This window comes from Choloepus didactylus, chromosome 6, assembly GCF_015220235.1.
Source record: "Choloepus didactylus isolate mChoDid1 chromosome 6, mChoDid1.pri, whole genome shotgun sequence".
Taxonomy (NCBI): domain Eukaryota; kingdom Metazoa; phylum Chordata; class Mammalia; order Pilosa; family Megalonychidae; genus Choloepus; species Choloepus didactylus.
Window position 1 is genome coordinate 83,151,531 of NC_051312.1, and position 6,872 is coordinate 83,158,402.

Here is a 6,872-nt window from a genome sequence, read left to right on the forward strand (position 1 = left end):
ATCCTTTAGCTTCCAGCACATCTCAATTAGGACTAGTTACCTTTCAGGTGTTCAATAGTGACCAGTGTCTTCTGTGTTGGACAGCACTGCTATCAGCTATTGGAGGTGTGGTCTGCTGAGAGCACTAGAGGAGATGGACTCTCAGTGAAGGAACGACCACATACTGGAATGATCTATAACAGAAAGTACTTGCAATTTTTGAAAGATCAAGACTGAGAAGGGGAATGTTGGGTCTATGGCACCTTGGATGGCCTAGAGCAGGGAAATGTGAACTTGCTCTCCAAATCCAGCCTTAAAGAGCTAACGATGGAGAAATCCAAGAGCTATTGCACCTGCAAGTGGGGGTGGGGGAGTAAACGGAAGGAGCACACTGCCTCTCCTGGCTGAAAGGGGAAAGCAGTTCCCCAGGGTTTAGAGGGAGAGGTTTACTGTTTATAGGCACAGAACTCTCTGGGCTGTCTCCTTTTTTCTTTTCCCCTGCAAATTTTAACAAAAGTGTCCTCTTTATCCTGAGACTTATCAGGAGTTCCTTAACCAAGGCCAGGGATCATAGGGCCATCAAGTATGTGAGGAAACCCGGAAATAAATACTGCAAATGCTCTCATCACCCTGGCATGCTGACCACTCTGTGTCCAATTTGGCACGGACAATTTGCTGCTCCAGGGAGAGGGGACAACCCAGCAGCATGAGTCACTGGGCATCACTGGCATGGGCTATAAAGACCCTGGGATCTGTGCTGGGTGCATGGATTCAGGTAAGGGAGGAGTGACTGTCTGCCATGCTGCCTGCTGTCTTAGAAGCTATTCTCCTCCTGCCCTGGTGCCTGGCCCTCCCTGCGCCTCCTGCTACAGACCTTAAAGGATGGGACTTTGTTAAGGTAGGTGCACTCTTCAGGGCCATTTTATCACATTATGACTTTTGTGAGCCTCTCCATATGATGGACATATTTATCTTTATGAAAGATCTTTGATCTTTGTATATATATGATCATATTCTCTTTATATATGAAGATTAAGATATAAATACGAATTCATACATAAAGATAAATGCATCACTATTACATATTAAAACATTTTCTTCAGTCAAAAGTTCATTATTTTCTTTTAATTTTAAAAGAAATTAAAATATTTCTGTGGGCTTCTGAAAGTACTGTAAGCCCTAGGCACTGTGCCTACTGCACTTGGGGAAAAAGTCCATCCTAGCACTCATCTCCCACACTCTTACCCCTCGCTATGACACAGGGTGAGCACGTGGGTATCCGGATGTGTGATTCTTGTAGGCTGTGAGAGGTCAGAGGGTGATTCAAATGGGCAAATGTGTTCTTAGTGACTGAGAAATCTCCCAAACTGTTCACAACACCCTTTCCATTTCTCAAGAAACACTGAATGTTGTACAAAACCTAAGCAGTGAAGACACCCAAGAATCTTTATCACTGGTTTCAGCCATGTCCTTTATAATTATTCAGGGATTTGGTCCAAATTCCTGCTAATACTTAATCCAGAAAGAGACAATAAATCATTTCCTCCCACTGCCCAATTTAGCTGATAATAAAATAAAGGTATAAGAATGTAGAAATTACATGCAAATAATAGAATACAACATGATGTATTATTGAGTTAGAAACCCACCGTCTTGTTCTGGGTGGCTGAAGTTTTGTATTAGACAGGCAGACGCATTATTTAACTTTTGTGTCTCTCTCCATCTGGAGGGGTCACAAATCCCAGACTCCTGGCTTTTGTAAATGCTTCACACTGAAGCGGCCCAGTGTGAAATGGTAAATTCTCAGTCTTCTCCTTCCAGAATTTGTGTACCAACACCAAACTGAGGGGATTTACAGGTAGAGCTAGAGGCATCCAGTGATAAACCATTCTGGGTCCTCCCTCCTTGTACCAGAACCAGGGCTTGAGTCTATACAGCCAAGTCAGTCTGTGAAACCAAATCAGATCCAAGTCCAGTCAAAGCACCCTAAGGCTCAACCCACTGCAATAGGCACATTGAGGCTGTTCCATAACCTCAGCCAGAAACAGGGAAGATTTGCCCAAGTTCTGGGAAGATTTTGGGCTTTTGGTTGTTCTCTTACATTGTTCATATCTTTGAGAGATGCAAACTTTCCTTGCCAAAGCTGTTCCAGAGAGTCCTATTTTTATTTTATTCTGTGTAAATGGAACTCTTTTGAATGGTGATGGGTACGAACTTGGTGAAATAACCAGTGGCCCTGTCTGGGCAATGCAACACTGCAAACTCCAATAGATTAAGGAATAAGGAAGGGTCAACTGGATAGCCAGTGGTATGTGGGGGCAGGAGGATGATTATAGTAAATGTCGTTCAGTGATTGTGGCTTGGTTGCTCTACTTTTCTTAAGGCTGGAATGAGGGTAGGGGTGGGAAAAAGTGCTTGGATCAATGAATCAATAAATGATTGCTCTACAAACAGGGTCCTGTAATTTAAAGAATTCTGACTCAAAACTATATTTTGGTTAAAACTGGAAGATAGAGTTTCTTTCTATATGGCCTAGCCTGAACCTAAAAAAAAAAAAAAAAAAGAAAGACAGACTAGGGTCAACTTTCAAATAAAGGCACAATTATAAAGGATTTTCTCTTTACTTAGAAAGCTACTGCCATAAAAAGAACTTGTCTATATTTCAAAAATTTAGTAGGTTTATTGTGATTACATATCGCACTTTCAGAGCTTCCTGAAAGAGCAAAAAGAGAAACATTTGAGTTCCATAATTACTTTGTCTAATCAAAGAAAATATTCCAGTTTTAACAGGAGGTATGCCATTTTCTTTGTTAAATTCTAAAAAATAAAACTGCAGGGGACCTTGAGTGACAAATTCAACCATGTATTTAATTACAGATTTATACAAAATGTAAATCTATTGGTGGTTTGCAACAAGCACTATCATAAGAAATGTGGGTTAGACCAAGCTGTATTAGACATGGCATTGCCCTCAGAGTACTTCCAGTCTAGCTGGGGTTCAAACATAAAGAAAACGTGATTGTAACACAAGGTCACATTTTCCTCAGAAGTTGGTGGAAACAAGGAGTGGGTGATGAATGGAAACTTTAAAGGTATTTTAATGCAAATGGGTTGGGCAGTATGGAACTAGCCAAATTCTATGTCCAAAGATCACAGATTCTGTCCTGACTGAGAGAACTTCCATTGTTTGGAAAGACAGGAGCCATCTCCTCTGGCAATGCCCATCTAGTAACCAGGTTATCTAAGTCATTTTTATTCTGTCACCCGTGTTTAATATTGTCATCCATGGAGGATAAGGACTGGTTGCCATTATCTGACTGAGAAAAGGAGGTTTTAAGGCCAAGTCATCCTGAAATACGACTTCCTGGTCCCTGAAGGAGGCTTTGCCCTGGATTACTGCCATGATGGGTCTACCTTCACTGTCTTTTAAATACTCACGCCCTCCCGATCTCTCACTCCAGGACTACTTCCATCACTTTTTCCTCACCAAGAAGGAGCTGCCACTCCTTACGGAGGGGAGCAGATACGGTTCCTGCAGCAGCTCTTCCGTCTGGACGTGACGGGCTCCCTGGACAAGCAGACGCTCGACGTGCTGCGCCGGCCCCGCTGCGGGGTTCGCGATGTGGCTGACTACTCGGTCGCCCCAGGAAGGCCCAGATGGAATAAGCACACTTTGACCTACAGGTGCTTGGTTTTAGAGCTTGGGAGGGATGGGTGAGTTGCTTACTCCAAAGGATGCAATGTCCTCCTGGGGGCAGCCCTACTGTCTTCTGTTTTCCCTGCCAGTCTCTCCAAAGCCCAAAATCTACCTCAGAGAAGGCGACTCCAACAGTTCTCATTCCGGCTTCCTCAAATCATCGCTTTAGGAAGAAAAGCCTAACCTCTATCCTTACTGGTACAGGTTGTATTTTTTTTCCTGTCTCTCTTGTCCATGGTAGCAGTAAAAAATAGACAAATGCTCTTAATCTGCATATATTCCTCTATAAATAGCTATCTGCCACAAACCCACTATTCTTCCCTAAGTTAAATAATCTACTTTTCCCCTAGGTTGTGTGTATATATTTGTAGGATATAATTTTGAAACCTTACTCCCTATCTAGATTACTTTTCTTTGGGGGCTTTTATGTGTATTGGAGACATCCAAAGTAACACTTTTAAATGATAGAAATGTTATACATTTCAATTGAACTCATGTCGACCCCCCCCCATGCTTGATTTTCACAATCACCCTGTAGGGCTGTTAATTCTCAGACTTTAATTTATGTAAGAATAATGTAGGGTGCTTGTATTCATATTCAAATAGTCATAGAAATCAGTATTCCGCAGGTGTTATTTCTTGGGGTTTTGATTCAGTTAGCTTGAGACTTACTCAATTTTATAGATGAAGAAAAGGAGGCCACAAAATATTAAGGGATTTGCTCCAAAGTGTAGTCACTCATTTGTAGAGTAAGGATATTTCCCACACCTCTGAGCTATTTTTCTTAAGGATTTCTTCTCTCAGCATTATCAGTTACCCATATGGCATGAAGCCATCCACGGTGGAAGACATCATACATGATGCAGTTTCCATCTGGAGCAGTGTGACCCCCTTGATCTTCTAGCAAGTGGAGGGTCAAGAGGCCGACATCAAGATTTCATTCTGGGCCTTGGGTAAGATACTGATGGGGGTAAGGCGGTATGTTGTTCCATGTCAAGGGCAACCCAACCCACATTGTCCAGCTCCTGAAAAAAATTAAAATTTAAAAATAATAAAGCAAAGCCCTAATGGGAAGAATTAATCAGTCTACAACACAGGAAACACATTTTCATTTCAGGGAAGCAGTAAGTAGAAGAGGGGGTGTCCTGTGGTTATTTTTAAAAACCTGCAGAGTTTAAATTTCCTTTCCTTCATTCCCCTCCATTAGGGGAAGGGATTTTTGTCTCTAACTTGTAAACTTCATTGGTCTCTGCCATATGTCCCTCTATTCTGTTACCAAAGAAGATGAGTAGCAGCTAGAGTTTTGGTCCCACACTGTTCTTCTGCACAGGCTGTGCCTAAGTCTCTCCCCTACTCCACAGCACCCTGAGGCCCTGAGGCTTGCAATAGACCATCCTTGCCCCTGTGTCCCCTCCCACCTCGTGACCACAGCTATCTTTCCTCCACAGCACACGGAGATGGTTGGCCGTTTGATGGGCCAGGTGGTGTCTTAGCCCATGCCTTTTTTCCAAATTCTGAAACTCCAGGAGCTGTCCACTTTGACAAGGAAGAACATTGGTCTACTTCATATCGGGGTAAAGATCTCACCTGATAGTTCAAGAACTCTCTGGGGGCTTGGAGGTTGGGATTGATGGTTTCCAGTTGGGCATGGATGCAGTAAAGAGGGAAGAATTCAGAGAGGCCAGGGAGAAGTGAGAAATTTGCTGAGGATTTAGTTCTCCTGTATGAATAGAGGTAGATGAGGTCATTTCTGAATGAAAGTACTTCTACAATGAGTGCTTTTCTCTTCATCTTTCTGCTTCTATTCATCAGTTTTTCAATTCTCACTGTACCTCTTTTTTACTCCCAGTTTATGTGTGTACATTTTGCCATTCTGTTTCCCACATGTACACATTTCCCCCTCTATCTTTTTCTTGCTCTCTATCACTTGTTCTTTCCTCCTTCCCTTTTCCGTCATTTTTTCTCTTTTCTTTCTCACACATGCTTTCTCTTTTGTTAGTAATTAATTTTTCCTTTTATCTGTAACCTTTCAGGCATTAATCTCTTCCTGGTTGCTACTCATGAGCTGGGTCACTCTTTGGGCCTATACCACTCTAGAAACCAGAACTCCATAATGTACCCCACCTATGAGTATCAGGACCCCAGGACCTTCCACCTCAGTGCGGATGATATCAGAAGAATCCAGCAGCTGTATGGTCTGTGCCTCCTGCAAGGGAAGGGATCTGGGCAGGAAATTCCACTTGGAATTTACTCACTGTTATCTTTTGTCCCCAACAGGGAGGAAGATGTTCATCTGAAATGTCCTAATCCTGGTAAAGAGGACTCAAGTTGAATCATTCAACTGAAGCCTTTCAATGGCTTCACTGGAGGGTTAAATAACTTAAGGCACTAAAGCAGCTTTGGGGACTCCTAGAACTAAGGCCTAAAAAAGGGTACGTAGTTAGGGCAGCTGAGTCAAACTGTGAAAATTTGGGGGTCATAATAAATGTGATTTTTGGAAGTAATATATTGTCCTCACAATTTGGTATGACAATCACTGTAATAAAGGCAAGAGGGAATAACAGTAGAGTAAGGAACTCTAAAAGAGAGGACCATGGGAAATCTAAATTTAACTTCAAGGTAAGATAAAATAAGATTAGGAATAGCCATTTAGCGTGTTACTACATAGGTAGAAATTAAGAACTGTTATCATTTATAGTGTATTTAAGACTACAGTTAAAGAGATCAACTAGAGCATTTGGCAGCTTATCCAGTTAGTGAGTACGAGACTTTGGGCAAGCTTTTTAAACTCTTTATGATTCAGTTTCCACATTTGTTAAATAATTGCAATTATTTTACATACTGTCATAGGGCTAAATGATATAATACATGTAAAATACTTTAATCAGTGTTTGGCAGCACAATGTTTTGGTATTATTGATACTGTTATTCAGCTATTAGAAAAAAATTTATACTATTCAATCCACCTACCTCTGCCTGTGTTTTGAGGAAGACATTTTGGATGGAGAATTGGAATTGGTAGAGAAGATGCACGTAATCAGATAGAGAGTAGTAACATAAGAGCAAGACATTCTGCTTAGGGAAATAAGGCTAGTACATTGCTACACTGTTGCAAAACAGATTAGGAAAGATTGTACTAAGGTGGGGTATAAAAAAGGAAACAAAAAGAAGTCATCTAAAAGGCTAAAAGGAAGAT

At 41.5% G+C, this 6,872-nt stretch overlaps 1 pseudogene; it reads left to right on the forward strand.

The window, feature by feature from the left end:
* The first annotated feature begins 778 nt into the window (after positions 1 to 778).
* Positions 779 to 6,093, forward strand: LOC119537163 (annotated as a pseudogene).
* Positions 6,094 to 6,872: the final 779 nt, after the last annotated feature.